At 46.3% G+C, this 15644-nt stretch overlaps 1 protein-coding gene across 5 annotated transcripts in view; it reads left to right on the forward strand.

Moving 5' to 3' along the window:
* Positions 1-749: 749 nt before the first annotated feature.
* Positions 750-15644, forward strand: part of LOC134532126 (serine/arginine repetitive matrix protein 2) — a 279404-nt gene continuing 264509 nt past the window's right edge. For 2 of the 5 annotated variants that reach the window (XM_063368446.1, XM_063368447.1), the window contains exon 1: positions 750-861. The gene's annotated coding sequence lies outside the window, so the exon portion shown is untranslated. The remainder of the gene's footprint in view (positions 862-15644) is intronic. The other 3 variants (XM_063368451.1, XM_063368453.1, XM_063368450.1) reach the window with 2 other exon arrangements.

Below are 15644 nucleotides of genomic sequence, written 5' to 3' on the forward strand. Positions count from 1 at the left end.
TCACATCAAAAAATATTTGTCTTCATGAAGAATGAGTTGTAAAGACAGGTCGCAAATGTAGCGCTCGTCACGTCATGGCTGCTCGTTCGCTGTCGTGAAATATAAATTAAGAAATTGAAAGTATAGATACAATAGCCACTTTAAAATATTTTAAGGGAGTGTGTTTTTACCGACTCACACACTGTGTTTCAAGGCTGTATGACTACTGTCGGCACATGTAGTGCTGGAGAAAACACATCCTGAAAGCCCTGGCCAAATTAGGCAATGGTTTTTCCTTGCAGACGGCCGCCAATTACAAGGAGAGAAAAAAGACACTCACGCGGGCAGACCATAATGAAGTGTAATGAGCGTTAATTTCCTTTTTAGCAAAAAAAAACATTATCTGTCCTTACTTATCTGCCGGACGCGTACGCAAGGCCGAGCTGTGCGGTAACTCTCTCGCCGTGTGCGGTAATTCTCGTGCCGTCGTGCGGTAAATCTCGCGCTGAGTACCGTAACTCTCGCGCCTTGTGCAGTAACTCTCGCGCGCCTGGAGGGAAAGGAGGCGGTCGGCCCGGCGTGCGGAGAAGTTCGGTAACACTCGCGCTGAGCGCGGTATAACTCTTGCGCCGTGTGCAGTAACTCTCGCGCCGAGTACCGTAACCCTGGCGCCGCGCGCGGTAACTATCGTGCCGTGTGCGGTAACTCCGGTACGCGGAGGGAAGACGGCCGGCCCGGAGAGCGGAGACGCGCAGTGCTGGTCGCGCCGGCCCAGTCCGCGCATGCGCCGTGCCGCCTGGAGAGTGCGCGCGCGAGTGTAGACGCACCTGTGGCTCGAGGCTGGCGTCGCGGCGCCCGGCGTCCAATCAGCGCGATGACCAGGTGCGTAGTCCTGGCGATAATTAAGGCTCGGCCCAGGGGTGACCAAACCTCCCGAGGCCTCGGCTGCTCACACGGCACACAATCAGGGGCGTTGCCAGGGGGGGGGGGTTTAGGGGTTCAACCCCCCCCCCCCCCTTAGCACCAAATCTTTAATTAATTTCTTATTCATCACTCAAACAAATTTCATATTAAAATTAATAAAAATTTTACCATTACAATATTTAAATTTAAGTACCGAAAACTGCTAAAATAGCACTATTTTACACCTTAAAATCCCAATTTTCCCGGGGGAGGACCCCCGGACCACCCGCTTTAATAGGGTGCATGCTTCTTAACACCCCCCATACACAAATCCTGGCTACGCCACTGCACACAATCCAAAAGCCTTTGTGTGGACTGTAATTAATTCTATAGATATCTTGTCAGTATAGATCTCACAAAATGTGGCTGTAGTAATAAAAGAAAAAAATTAATAATTTAGTTTGCAAAGCAGTGTTGTTATGACTCTCCTATTTGTTCACTGGAAAATTTTAATTGTGTATATTTAAAATACTTTTTTAATATACACTTGACCACTTTTTTTTTATTTTAGGGGAAAAAAATTATTTACACCTCATATACATAATATTACGACAAAATCGTTATTTGCGATCAATTTCAAGAATATTTTCAGTCAGTACCTAATAAATAATGGATTAAGGCCACAATATAAATTTGGCGAGTTTCTTTACTGGGTTTTTTGGTGTTCAGTGTGGACACCTGCAAAATCCGTGTTGTTGTGCAACGACAGAGGTTAAACTGTATTCGAACGGGTTTCGCCAGTAACGACACGCTCTTAAGGACGAGAATCCAGTAAAAACCAAACGAAAACACGTCCGAATCCCGTGTACCGTCGACAGAAGTTACACCAGGGCAGCGGCGAATGTGAAATCTAACCTGGTGCCAGAAAATTACACGAATGTCACTATCACGGAGTTATTTACTAACACAGTCAAGGACGTTATTATTTTTGGATCGTTGGACGGATGGAAGTGATCAATAGTGTTGTGATTTGACTTAAAAGCTGCTTCGGTGGTGTATATATGGATCTACTGGCCTCAGTGGCGTAGCCAGGATTTGGGTATGGGGGGTGTTAAGAAGCATGCCCCCCCCCCCCTCCCCGTATTAAAGAGGGGGGTCCGGGGGTCCTCCCCAGGGAAAATTTTGATTTTAAGGTGTAAAATAGTGCTATTTTAGGAGTTTTCGGTACTTAAATTTAAATATTGTAATGGTAAAAATTTTATTAATTTTAATATGAAATTTGTTTGAGTGATGAATAAGAAATTAATTAAAGATTTGGTGCTAAGGGGGGGGGGGGGTTGAACACCTAAATCCCCCCCCCTGGCTATGCCCCTGACTGGCCTTCCATTGCGGCGGTCTGTGTTTGATTCCAGGCGAGGGATATTACGAATATAATCTAAAAATCACATCACACTCCACGTGATATTTATGTTATTTGATTTCCCCGTTAAAAAAATATTGTGCAAAACGTTATTGATTTAAAAAGTTGGTTTATATGGCTTCAAAGATAACTTGATTGGATGTCAGAAGACAATGACTTATTACACGAGGACAGAACAATTCACGGATTCATTTCGTGATAGAATGAATTTCAAATAAGTGTACCTCAAAGCTGCTTCCACTTTTGGCATAAAGTATATTGAAAATATTCCTGGTCAATGAGATAACCTCAATTAATAATAACATGAATCACAGGCTACCAAGTGCAGCCAATGAACGGAAGACATTTGCCTGAGTATACAGATGACTGTGGACTCGATCAAAGAGGTCACTAAAAACACAAATTATCCCTTTCCCTGCTTATTGCTATAGACAGAGGCCCGGAAATTTCGCGGGTTCGTCTGCCCTCAGGGTAGAATTCAAAGTCATAGGTGTGCTCTACACATGTCTGCCTTCCCATTTGTTGATTTCTTAGCTAGAAAAATTGTATCCTTGTTAATTGGCACTACCTGATTCGCTTTCTTCTCCTAGCTGGGCGTCGTTGGATCATAATCGTAGAGGGGCGTGTCCAAATAACTGCGATCCAATCACGAACACAGAGCGAGAGAGTGACGTTTGCATTATAACTTGCGACTGAATTATTGCTAGAGACCCGGAAAATTCGCGGGTTCATTTCGTGTTATGCTAAAATTAAAATAATTATACCTTACTGCTGCTTCTGTCATTGGTTCACTGTTAATATGGAGGACTGAGGGCCAATTAGTAGAGACCTGAAAAATTCGCGGATTCATTTCGTGATAGTCTAGAATCCAAAAAGGTTTGCCTTTTAACTGCATAAGTGATTGGGCCAAAGTTAATCTGAATTGTACTCGGCCAATGAAAAACCTTAAACAAAAGAAGTATCGAATCACTAGCGTCCCAGTTAACAGGTGCCACGAGTCAGTAGCCAATGAGCAGATGTAATTTTCCCGAGTGCACAGAGGATCATGGAGTATATCCTAGAGGTCATTGAAATCGCGAATTTTTCCGGTCTCTACCAATTAGAGACCCTCACTCATAGAAGTGTCGAATCACAGGCCACCCAGTCGAGACGACTCACAAGTCAGCAGCTAATGAACAGTTGGAATTTGCCCGAGTGTGTAGATGATATTGGAGTCTATCCTGGAGGTCATTGAACCTGCGAATTTTCCGGTTCTCTAATTATTGCGCGAAATTTCCGTATATATAGCTATAGATTTTTTGTCATGGAAATATTTTGTATTTGTGCACTTTGGCCATATATAAAACTTTTTTTTTTATTGGTTGTGATCGGCGAAAGTAGCGCGTGTCTCGCTGAAATCAGCCAATGAGGTAACACTCACGGCAATACAGACCGTATGTGATTCGCCTGTAAACGATAACTACATGGTAGAGACCTGAAAAATTCGCGCAATCATTTCACGATAGGCTAGAATCCAAAAAGTTTGCATTTTTGCTGCTTCGGTGATTGGACCACAGTATATCTGAAGGAATTTGGGCCTATGAAAAAATGTAAACAAAAGAAGTACCGAATCACGAGCATCCCAGTTAACAGGTGTCACGAGTCAGTAACCAATGAGCGGATGCAATTCTCCCGAGTGCATAGAGGATCATGGAGTCCATCCTAGAGGTCACTGAAATCGCGAATTTTTCCGGTCTCTACTCATGTATATTGCAAAAAAACACTAAGGCTTAATTTTTTACTCTGTCGGTTAGAATTAATTTAATTTCAAGTTGATTATATACATTTCATAACAATATTTATCTGCCAAATGCCAGATATTCTGAAAATCATGTCAACTCTTAGTAAAAAAAAGGCATGAGCCTTGAATTAGTTTGTTTCTCTGTACAGAGCTGGAAATTTTGGATTGAATATAAAACGAACTGATAATTAAACAATATTAGCTACAGCAAAATTTAACTAGCACATCCTGAAGAATTTTTACATAACATTAAGTGAGAAGATTATTCTGTAACGAAAAGACATAAGTATGGGATGGTATTTTTTTTGCTATAAAAAAATTGTTAAGTCTCGTGAGACTCAAATAATAAACTTGGGCCAGCGGATTTATCTTTGTAATTGGCAGCCATCTGCATGAGAAGCCATTGCTAGAGACCTGCAAGATTCGCGGATTCATTCGGTGATAGGCTAGAATTCAAACACATATACCTCTTAGATATTTTTTTATTGGCTTACTGTTCATCAGGATAATTGTCAACCAGTTATATAAACCCTCAACCAAAGAAGGATCGAATCAAAGACAAACCAGCTGAGACGACTTACAAGTCGGCAGCCAATGAACTTGCGTTATTTGCCCGAGTGTACAGGGGTATGTGCAGTCTATCCTGAAGGCCATCGAAACCGCGAATTTTGCAGGTCTCTACCAATGCATTATTCGGCGGGCCAATCAGGACACGTTTGGTTCCCGCACTGAAAGGCAGTGATTCCCGGACCCACAGTGGCATGTGCCTAAGATAAACACAGCCAATCACTAAGCACACATAATCAACTCACAGCTTTTATACAAAATGTTTTCTTGGTAAATACTTGCCGGCAGTAATTAGTATTGTGAAACGTGATTGTCGCTATCGAATACCGCCCGCAGATATCTGCGCTGGCAGTCTCTGTCTATTTCCTAGTGAACGCGCGCCATGTTTGTGCAAACAATTGGCGACTCGTGACGTCAGAAGAGATCACCTCGCAAAAAAGCAGACGGTGTGGACACTACAGATATCAACCGAATTTAAGAGTCAGAAGAAGCTATAAGTAGAGACCGGAAAATTTCGCGGATCCATTCGGCGATATGCTAATATTTCAAATACACATACCTTTTAGATGATTTTTCTATCGGCTTACTGTTAATCTGGACGATTCTCAACCAATTATACACCCTCAACCAAAGAAAGATCGAATCACTGTCAAACCAGCTGAGACGACTTACAAGTAGCAGCCATTTAATTTGCGTTATTTTCCCAAGTGTACAGGGTAATGCGTAGACTATCCTGAAGGCCATCAAAACCGCGAATGTTTCGGTCCCTAGCTTTAAGCTAGAGGCTGAGTTCAGTGCCGTATACGTTAGATTCCACAGTCATCTGTACGTACTATTAAAGAATATCTAGGTCCATGCATATTTCGCGAAAATATCCCGAGACTATCTGAAAGTTTAAAAAAAACTGTGGCATCGTCTGTGTTTCGTGATTGGGTGAGGCAGGAGGAGACAGTGTTGGACAGTGTGGGACAGTGTGAGACAGTGCGAGACGTGTGGGACAGTGCGAGACAGTGCGATACAGTGTGAGACAGTGTGAGACAGTGCTTGACAGTGCGAGACAGTGTAATACAGTGTGAGACAGTGTGGGACAGAGTGGGATAGTGTGAGACAGTACGGGACAGTGTCAGACAGTGTGAGACAGTGTGGGACAGTGCTAGACAGTGAGAGACAGTGTCAGACAGTGTGAGACAGTGTGAGACAGTGTGGGACAGTGTGGGACAGTGCGGGACAGTGCAAGACAGTGTGAGACAGTGCTAGACAGTGTGAGACAGTGCAGGACAGTGCGGGACAGTGCAAGACAGTGTGAGACATTGCGAGACAGTGCGAGACAGTGCAAGACAGCGAGAAGGACGGTCCGCGGGCGGAAATGCCGACGTGCAGAGCGCGCCCGCCACGTCAGCTGTCGTCAGCCGACCCTAGAAGGCCCGTAGCCGCTAGCCACTTCCTGCCGTTGCGCGCAAGTAGCGCACCCGCCGTGCAGAGCCACGACTGTGGCGAGATAGCAGCACCCCGCCACACAGAGGCGCAATACCCACGTCCGTCAGCAGAGCCGCTGTTATTCCTCTGAGTCGCTGGCCAGCAAAGTAGACTTGCAGAACACGTGCTTCTGCCCATCGTTGCTCTTGACAAGGCTTTGAAGACACTGAATCAGTCAGTTATAAAAACAATGCAGGATTTTTTTGACGTGATACTGATAACGTCTTATAAATCGATGAACGCTGGCTGCACGCACGATAAAGCATGAGTAGCATGACTCATTGTTAGAGACCTGAAAAATTCGCGGGTTCATTTCGTGTTATGCTAAAATTCAAATAATTATTCCTTAGTGCTGCTTCTGTCATTGGTTCACTGTTAATCTGGAGGACTGCGGGCCAATTATAGACCCTCACTCATGGACGTGTCGAATCACAGGCCACCCAGTCGAGACGACTCACAAGTCAGCAGCCAATTAACAGTTGGCATTTGCCCGAGTGTGTAGAGGATATTGTAGTCTATCCTGGAGGTCATTGAACCCGCGAATTTTCCGGGTCTCTACTCATTGTCATGTTCCGCCTGAGCCGAGCGTGCAAGAACCGGCCAACCACCGTGCGAGAAAATCTTCTATAATATCAAACAGGTTAAGGCGGGCTTTTTAAATAATTGTTCGTGATTATATTTAAACAAAATATTTAAATTAAATTTGCAAAAACTGTAAATAATATTTGAAAATATAAAAGTATTCAATTTTTCATCATTGTTTTCTTATAACGTTATCACTTAAAATTATCGTCCGTAAACCGACTTTACAGACAAACTCCTTTTTTTTTCAACTTGTATAACCTCTTTATTATCCCATGTGATCTTCGCTTATTTAAAGAATCTTTGTGACTGTAAATTTATGTAATTTTGTCATTTTAGTTTTTTTTTCTGTAAATATATCTGACCGCTCATTAGACTACAAAATTTATATGGCCGCGCCAGCAAATGTTTATTTGTTATTGGCGGACGTTTGCAAGAGATGATATTGGCCTGGCCAATAAGAACTCTTGTTGCTTCCGCACTGGAGGCTACGATTGGTGAGCTGACAGTTGACATGTGCCTGAAATAAACTCAACCAACTATGAAACACCGAATATGCTACAGTTCCTTAACACACAGCTGGTCTGGAAATCTTTTTGCCGGAAAAAATGCATGACCCTTGTCATAAATAGTGAACGTAAAAACCTCGCGAATTCAATTCGCGAAAAGATGAACTTCAAATATATATACCCCTCATCTACTTCCGCTATTAACACACGATTTATCGGCATATACCTACTCTGGATCAATGAGAAAACCTAAACTAAAAGTTTACCGAATCACAGACTACCAGGTTGAGACGTCTCTCCAAAGGCCCGCCAATGAACAGATAGGATTTACCTGGGCATACAGAGGACTGTTGCGTCTATTCTGGAGGTCTTTTTTTTCAGTCCATAGTTATAAACAAGGAGAATACATTCAAATGTGTATATCTTTAAGCCTAATCAGCTATTGGCAAACAGTTTATAGGGAATACTCACTCCCGACCAATGAGAAACCCTCATTTAATAATTACCAAGGACAGATATCTCGCCAATTGGCAACCAATGAACATGTGAAATTTATTCAAGTTACCAGAGGTCTTTGGAGTATATTCTGGAGGAAAACTGGAATTTTTCTGATCCCCACATATTACTAGAAGAACGGAACTGTTGCATATTCAAGTGGTCACACGCTAGACTGAAAACCTTCATATTCATACTCATTCCCTGTGTTCGGGATTGGACCGCAGTTTTTTGGACACGCCCCTCTGCGAAGGTGAGCCAACCATGCCCAGCTAGGAGAGAAGTAAGCGATTAATGTAGTGACGATTAATAGAAATAAAAAAAATTCTCTTTTAAATCAGTCAGTGGAAAAGCAAATTTTTTTTAGAGCAAACGTAAGCTTTGAATTTTAGCTTGATTCCAGATTAATTTCCAGGTCCCTGCATTTTTCGCATTGGTAGAGGTTTGCATATTTTTGAGACTAGCTGAATATAAAAACTTTAAATTCTGTAGCATCGTCTGTGTTTCGTGATTGGGTGGCTATGTGGATCAGGGTCAGACTAGGTGGGTGAGGGCCAGCCTAGGTAGGTCAGGGCCAGGCTAGGTGTATCAGGGCCAGCCTAGGTGGATCAGAGCCAGGCTAGGTGTGTCGGGGCCAGGCTATATGGGTCAGGGCCAGGCTAGATGGACCAGAGCCAGGCTAGGTGTGTCGGGGCCAGGCTAGGTGGGTCAGGGCCAGGCTAGGTGGACCAGAGCCAGGCTAGGTATGTCGGGGCCAGGCTAGATGGGTCAGGGCCAGGCTAGGTGGACCAGAGCCAGGCTAGGTGTGTCGGGGCCAGGCTAGGTGGGTCAGGGCCAGGCTAGGTGGACCAGAGCCAGGCTAGGTGTGTCGGAGCCAGGATAGATGGGTCAAGGCCAGGCTAGGTGGACCAGAGCCAGGCTAGGTGTGTCGGGGCCAGGCTAGGTGGGTCAGGGCCAGGCTAGGTGTGTCGGGGCCAGGCTAGGTGGGTCAGGGCCAGGCTAGGTGGACCAGAGCCAGGCTAGGTGTGTCGGGGCCAGGATAGATGGGTCAAGGCCAGGCTAGGTGGACCAGAGCCAGGCTAGGTGTGTCGGGGCCAGGCTAGGTGGGTCAGGGCCAGGCTAGGTGGACCAGGGCCAGGCTAGGTGTGTCGGGGCCAGGATAGATGGGTTAAGGCCAGGCTAGGTGGACCAGAGCCAGGCTAGGTATGTCGGGGCCAGGCTAGATGTGTCAGGGCCAGGCTAGGTGGACCAGAGCCAGGCTAGGTGTGTCGGGGCCAGGCTAGATGTGTCAGGGCCAGGCTAGGTGGACCAGAGCCAGGCTAGGTGTGTCGGGGCCAGGCTAGATGTCAGGGCCAGGCTAGGTGGACCAGAGCCAGGCTAGGTGTGTCGGGGCCAGGATAGATGGGTCAGGGCCAGGCTAGGTGGACCAGAGCCAGGCTAGGTGTGTCGGGGCCAGGCTAGGTGGGTCAGGGCCAGGCTAGGTGGACCAGAGCCAGGCTAGGTGTGTCGGGGCCAGGATAGATGGGTCAAGGCCAGGCTAGGTGGACCAGAGCCAGGCTAGGTGTGTCGGGGCCAGGCTAGGTGGGTCAGGGCCAGGCTAGGTGTGTCGGGGCCAGGCTAGGTGGGTCAGGGCCAGGCTAGGTGTGTCGGGGCCAGGCTAGGTGGGTCAGGGCCAGGCTAGGTTGACCAGAGCCAGGCTAGGTGTGTCGGGGCCAGGATAGATGGGTCAAGGCCAGGCTAGGTGGACCAGAGCCAGGCTAGGTGTGTCGGGGCCAGGCTAGGTGGGTCAGGGCCAGGCTAGGTGGACCAGAGCCAGGCTAGGTGTGTCGGGGCCAGGATAGATGGGTCAAGGCCAGGCTAGGTGGACCAGAGCCAGGCTAGGTGTGTCGGGGCCAGGCTAGGTGGGTCAGGGCCAGGCTAGGTGGACCAGAGCCAGGCTAGGTGTGTCGGGGCCAGGATAGATGGGTCAAGGCCAGGCTAGGTGGACCAGAGCCAGGCTAGGTGTGTCGGGGCCAGGCTAGGTGGGTCAGGGCCAGGCTAGGTGGTCCAGAGCCAGGCTAGGTGTGTCGGGGCCAGGATAGATGGGTCAAGGCCAGGCTAGGTGGACCAGAGCTACGCTAGGTGTGTCGGGGCCAGGCTAGATGAATCAGGGCCAGGCTAGGTGGACCAGAGCCAGGCTAGGTGTGTCGGGGCCAGGCTAGGTGGGTCAGGGCCAGCCTAGGTGGACCAGAGCCAGGCTAGGTGTGTCGGGGCCAGGCTAGGTGGGTCAGGGCCAGCCTAGGTGGACCAGAGCCAGGCTAGGTGTGTCGGGGCCAGGCTAGGTGGACCAGAGCCAGGCTAGGTGTGTCGGGGCCAGGCTAGATGGTTCAGGGCTGACTAGGCGCAGAGTGCCGTGGTCGGGAGACGCGTCGAAGACGCCTGTGCCCTAGGGCGCCGGCCAGCACTGGCTACAAGGATGACGGGGAAAGTGCGCCCCTGGCAGCCTCCACACCAAGCAAAGGTCGCCGGCGAATGTACCTCAGCTGGATGCTGACGTCACTCAGACAGTCAACTGAGACTTCATCATAGCCGGTAGTGAGAGTTGAGAGTAACTCCCAGTGGTGGGGTCATCTGTCGAAAGGGAAAGGAATAGTCAAGTAGAGAATCAGACAACCGTAAAACTCTTTACTTACAGGTTTTTCGTCGCCTATGTTTGTTCCAATCGTGAACCTCCAGTGCCAACCTCCATTGTGTACTTCATTGTTTATTTCTAGAGACCGTAAAAATTCGCGGGTTCAATGACCTCCAGGATAGACTCCACTATACTCTACACACTCGGGCAAATGCCAACTGCTCATTAGCTGTTGACTTGTGAGTCGTCTCGACTGGGTAGCCTGTGATTCGACACTTCTACGAGTGAGGATCTCTAATTGGTATCATTACTCCAGATTAACAGTGAACCAGCGGCAGAAGCAGGACTAAGGTATAATTATTTGAAGTGTAGCATTTCACGAAATGAATCCGCGAATTTTACGGGTCTCTATCTATTATGCGTTCAGATTTTTTCCACGAAAAATGCCTGCCGCTAGTAACCAGTGTTGTTCGTGAACTGAAGGTGAGCATGTCTGACAGTGCGCGGTGCTAGGAGTGCAGCCTGGAGACAGTCTCAGTCAGCACGTGAGCCGCGGTGCATGCTGGGACTCAGGAGGACGCCACGAGACCTTGGCGCGGGCAGCTGCAAGGTCGCGGTTCCGGGTCGCTGGTTCGAGTCCCACGCCGCCCGTCGCGGCAGGGAAGGAAGGCTGTAATTAAGGAGGCGGCTGACGAGCGACGTGACGCCCAAGGTCGCCGGTTACGACGAGTTGCTAACTATAGACGGAGGGGGAAAAAAACTCGTGGATTTATTTCTAGAGACCGGGAAAATTCGCGGATCCATTCAGTGATAGGCTAAAATTAAAATACATATACTTTTTAGATGATTTTTCTATTGGCTTACTGTTAATCTGGACGAATCTCAACCAGTTATAAACTCTCAACCATAGAAGGATTGAATCACGGACAAACCAGCTGAGACGACTTACAAGTCGGCAGCCAATGAACTTGCGTTATTTGTGTAGAGACCGGAAAAATTCGCGCGTTCAATGACCTCCAGGATAGACTCCAATAGCCTCTACACACTCGGGCAAATGCCAACTGTTCATTAGCTGCTGACTTGTGAGTCGTCTCGACTGGGTGGCCTGTGATTCGACACTTCTATGAGTGAGGGTCTCTGATTGGCCCACAGTCCTCCAGATTAACAGTGAACCAATGACAGAAGCAGCACTAAGGTATAATTATTTGAATTTTAGCATAACACGAAAATGAACCCGCGAAGTTTCCCGGTCCCTTCTCGGAGGTGCTGGCCGGCGAACAGAGACGGCGCCGAGCGCCGGACGCAGTCAGCCGCGCGCTGTGTAGTCGGCAGGCCGTCACACTTCACGCCCGCGCGAGAACAAAGCCGGAACTCCGTCTTTTTCCCCTCTCGCCCTGTAATTACCGGTTGGCAGGCGTGTCCCTCGCGCTACCCGGTTCCAAGTCAGAGGAATAAAAGGTAAAAGTTAAAGGCAGGAGTTTTGCTTCACACGATTATGCGGCAAAAGGTACCTACAGTAAGTTGCGGAGCGCAGCGCTAGTAAACGGAAGTCTGCCATTGCTAGAGACCTGAAAAATTCGCGGGTTCATTTTCGTGTTATGCTAAAATTCAAATAATTGTACCATAGTGCTGCTTCTGTCATTGCTCCACAGTTAATCTGGAGGACTGAGGGCCAATTAGAGACCCTCACTCATAGAAGTGTCGAATCACAGGCCACCCAGTCGAGACGACTCACATGTCACCAGCCAATGAACAGTTGGCATTTGCCCGAGTGTGTAGAGGCTATTGGAGTCTATCCTGGAGGTCATTGAACCCGCGAATTTTTTCTGTCTCTAGTCAATGCACCTATTATTTTTACTATGATTCCTGCATGGCCTTCAGCAAGTGAATGAAAAAATCTAGAGGCTAAAAACCTCTAGGATGGACTCCACATTTGTCTACATACTCGGACAAATGTATTCTGTGTATTGGCTGATTATTTTAACACTTGCTAGGGATTGGGAAAATTTCGCGTGTTCAATGACCTCCAGGATGGACTCCACTATCCTCTGGACCCTCGGGCAAACGTCGCCTGTTCATTGGCTGCTGACTTGCGAGGCGTCTCAACTGGGTGACTTGTGATTCTTCATACATTTCTTTGATTGTTATTCTCTCGTTGGTTGCGACTCCTCCAGACTAACAGTAAACCAACAGCAGAAGCAGAGAGCTTGAATTTTACCAATCACTAAATGACTCCGCGAAAGTTTTCCTGTCTACAACAATTACTCAACTGCGTTGCCCATTAGTATATAACTGTAGGTCCAGCTCCAGGAGTAGGAGTGAGAAGCTGAGGAGTCTCGACCACCATTTTAGATTGTGACGTCACTGAAGCCATCTTTGAATGCCTTGACCTTCGACCTTGACCTTCAAAAATTACCAAAAAGTACTCAAAATTTCCCCAAATTCGCCATCGTTTCAGTTTTTAGGACGTCCAGCAGACTAAAACAAGATGGTGTACGTGACATCATAATTCAAGATGGTTACCTCCAGCATACTAAACATTATTGTGGCAGTGATGTCATAATCCAAGATGGCGGCCTTCACCGGACGAAAAACATGATGGCGGACGTAATGTCATACTAGCTGTCGTAATATAAGCATAGATATAAGTGGTGGGAGATCAGTCTGCTAGTAGCCATCATATGGAAAGGATCCATTGCCATTTTTCGCTCTCACCTAGCTCAAACCTAGCTTCATGACGTAACTGCGTTTTTATTAAGATTTTATTAAAAATGTATTAATTTTTTTAATAAATATAAAAAACTTTTTTCGTATTGTTTGGATAATAACTACGCATTTTCAAGATGGCGGACATGACTCCATATTTTCAAAATAGCGAAATTTTTTATTAAAATTTTATTATATTTTTATAAAGTTTAATTTTTACCCAATATTTTCTGATAATAATTACGGCTTTTCCAGATGCAATCGTAAAGATTATTGCAACGGTTACATCGAATTTAAAATGGCGGTCATGACATACTAATGGTGAATTTTGGCGAATTGTTGGCGAATTGTGGCAATATTGAGTCTTTTTGGGCCATTTCTGGCAAAATTTTAAGGTCAAGGTCATACCAAGCGACCGCCGTGACGTACCTGGAATGAACTCAATGAATCATGAAACACAGACACAGAGGCTGTGTTTTAACACAGCCAGTAGTATCGAAGTATTTTCGTGAAAAACAGTTAATGCTTCTAGGTATATTTTACGTTCATAAACTGTTAATATATGTCGCTATTCTTAAAAGCATGTACTTCAAATCCCTCATAATGACATGCCACGTTTTTAGCCATGGCAACATAATAACATCGTGGTGAACACTAAATTCTTAGTTATTGATAGGGACTGGAAAAATTCGCGGTTTCAATGACCACTAGGATAGACTACACGATTCTCTATGTACTCGGGCAACTATCACCTGGTGATTGGCTACCGACTCGGGACACCTGTTTACTGAGATTCTTATGATTCTATACTTCTTTTGTTGAGTGTTTGCCATTGGCTCAGAGTCCTTCAGGTAAATTGCGGTCCAATCACTGACGCAGCATTAAGCTAAACGAGTTTGGATTCCAGCCTGTCTCGAAAGGAATCCGCGAATTTTTCCGGTCTTTAGTTATTGATTGCAATAATAATCATCTCTATTATGCCAGTTTTGTGAATATAAACTTCGCACATAAATCATTGGGATTGACGAATGCGCACAAAATATTTAGAGGCGGCCCCAGAAAGTTTTTAGCGTGATCTCGTCAAATTATCGCAGTCCTGACGTCACCCAGAGAGCAGGAAAACTCCCTCTGCTAGGAAGTCCCTGTCTGGGAAGTAGAAGGGGGTGGTTCACAAATAACCGGGGGGAGGGTTGAACACCCCCACAGAGGGGGAGGGAGTGTCACAAAGAAGCAGAGAGCGAGAAAGACGAATTCCCTCGATAAACAATCGAGCGTCCGAACGGAAGGCTCTGATTAAAAAAGTTTCGCAGCTGAAAATATTGGGGCCGCTGCCTTCGTCGTCTGTCTCTAGAGGCTAGAAATAAAAAGTATTGCCATAAGTTGTATTAGCTTGTAGCAAAGGATAAAAAAAAAACATGCTTCAACTTTCCTCCACAGTCGAGTTAGAGCGAGCCACTTGAAGAAATGCTCTGTGAAGTATTTCAGATTGGCAACAACCCCTCGTACATTCGCCGAAACTATATGCACAAGAAATATTATTATTTTTTTTAAAATAAACCCTGTTTTCCGCAGCAACTCTCGAAATTTTTCGTGTTACTGTGAAAGACTGTCGTCTGTTTACACCTGTAAATAGTAATTATCCTTCTAGTGAAACGAAAGGAGCAAAAATGTATCATTCCAGTCAGCTTTATTTAATGACAGGCTAAAATCCAAACACTTATATCTCTGCACTTCTTCCGCGATTGGTCCAAAGTTTATGTGGAGGAATCGGAGGCAATAATAAACTCTTAACCAAATATACGTGTCCAAGTATCCAATGAACATGTGAAATTTTTATGTAGAGAACTGTGGAGTCTATCCTAGAAGTCACTGTACTTGCACATATTTCTGGTCTCTAGTATCAGTATTCAAATAAGGAAACAATCGGTAGAGTAAGCATTCTTTTTTGAAGTCTAATGAGTAGGGACCGGAAAAATTCGCGGGTTCAATGACCTTCAGGATGAACTCCATAGTTATACGTAAACTCGGTCAAATATCACCCGCTCATTGGCTGCTGTCTTGTGAGACGTCCCAACGTAGCAGCATGTGATTCGATAGAACTCTGGTTGGGTATTTCTCACTGGCCCAGCGTCATCCAGGTGAGTTGTGAGCCAATAGCTGAGGCAGCACAGAGGTATAACTATTTGTATTTTAGCCTATCCCGAAATGAATATTCGCGAATTTTTCCGGTCTCTAGACTGATCGTATGCGGGTACAGAAAAAAAACGAGGTTGAGTCTCGAGTCTCTCGGACATGTTTCGTTGGCCGCTGGTCGCCCGAGCGGACTGTGTGGCAAGACTGCGAGGTCACAGCGGCGCCTGATGGCTGGGGGGGGGGGAATGATGTGACTCTCGAGTGTAGAGCTGTCGCCAGAGGCCGGTCTGCTCGTAGAGGCCTGCTGCCCGCTGCGAGAACACAGCTGTTAGTTACTGGTGGAGCTGCCATCACCCCTCGAGCACCGTGGATACTATACAGGCTGGTTCTGCGTTCGACGAACACTTTGGCTGCAGATTCTCCAAAGTGAAACATACATACACACATACGGTCCCAAGTGCTTCACAGGCCTGGAATACAGCC

Source organism: Bacillus rossius, chromosome 5 (assembly GCF_032445375.1).
Source record: "Bacillus rossius redtenbacheri isolate Brsri chromosome 5, Brsri_v3, whole genome shotgun sequence".
Classification (NCBI taxonomy): Eukaryota; Metazoa; Arthropoda; class Insecta; order Phasmatodea; family Bacillidae; genus Bacillus; species Bacillus rossius.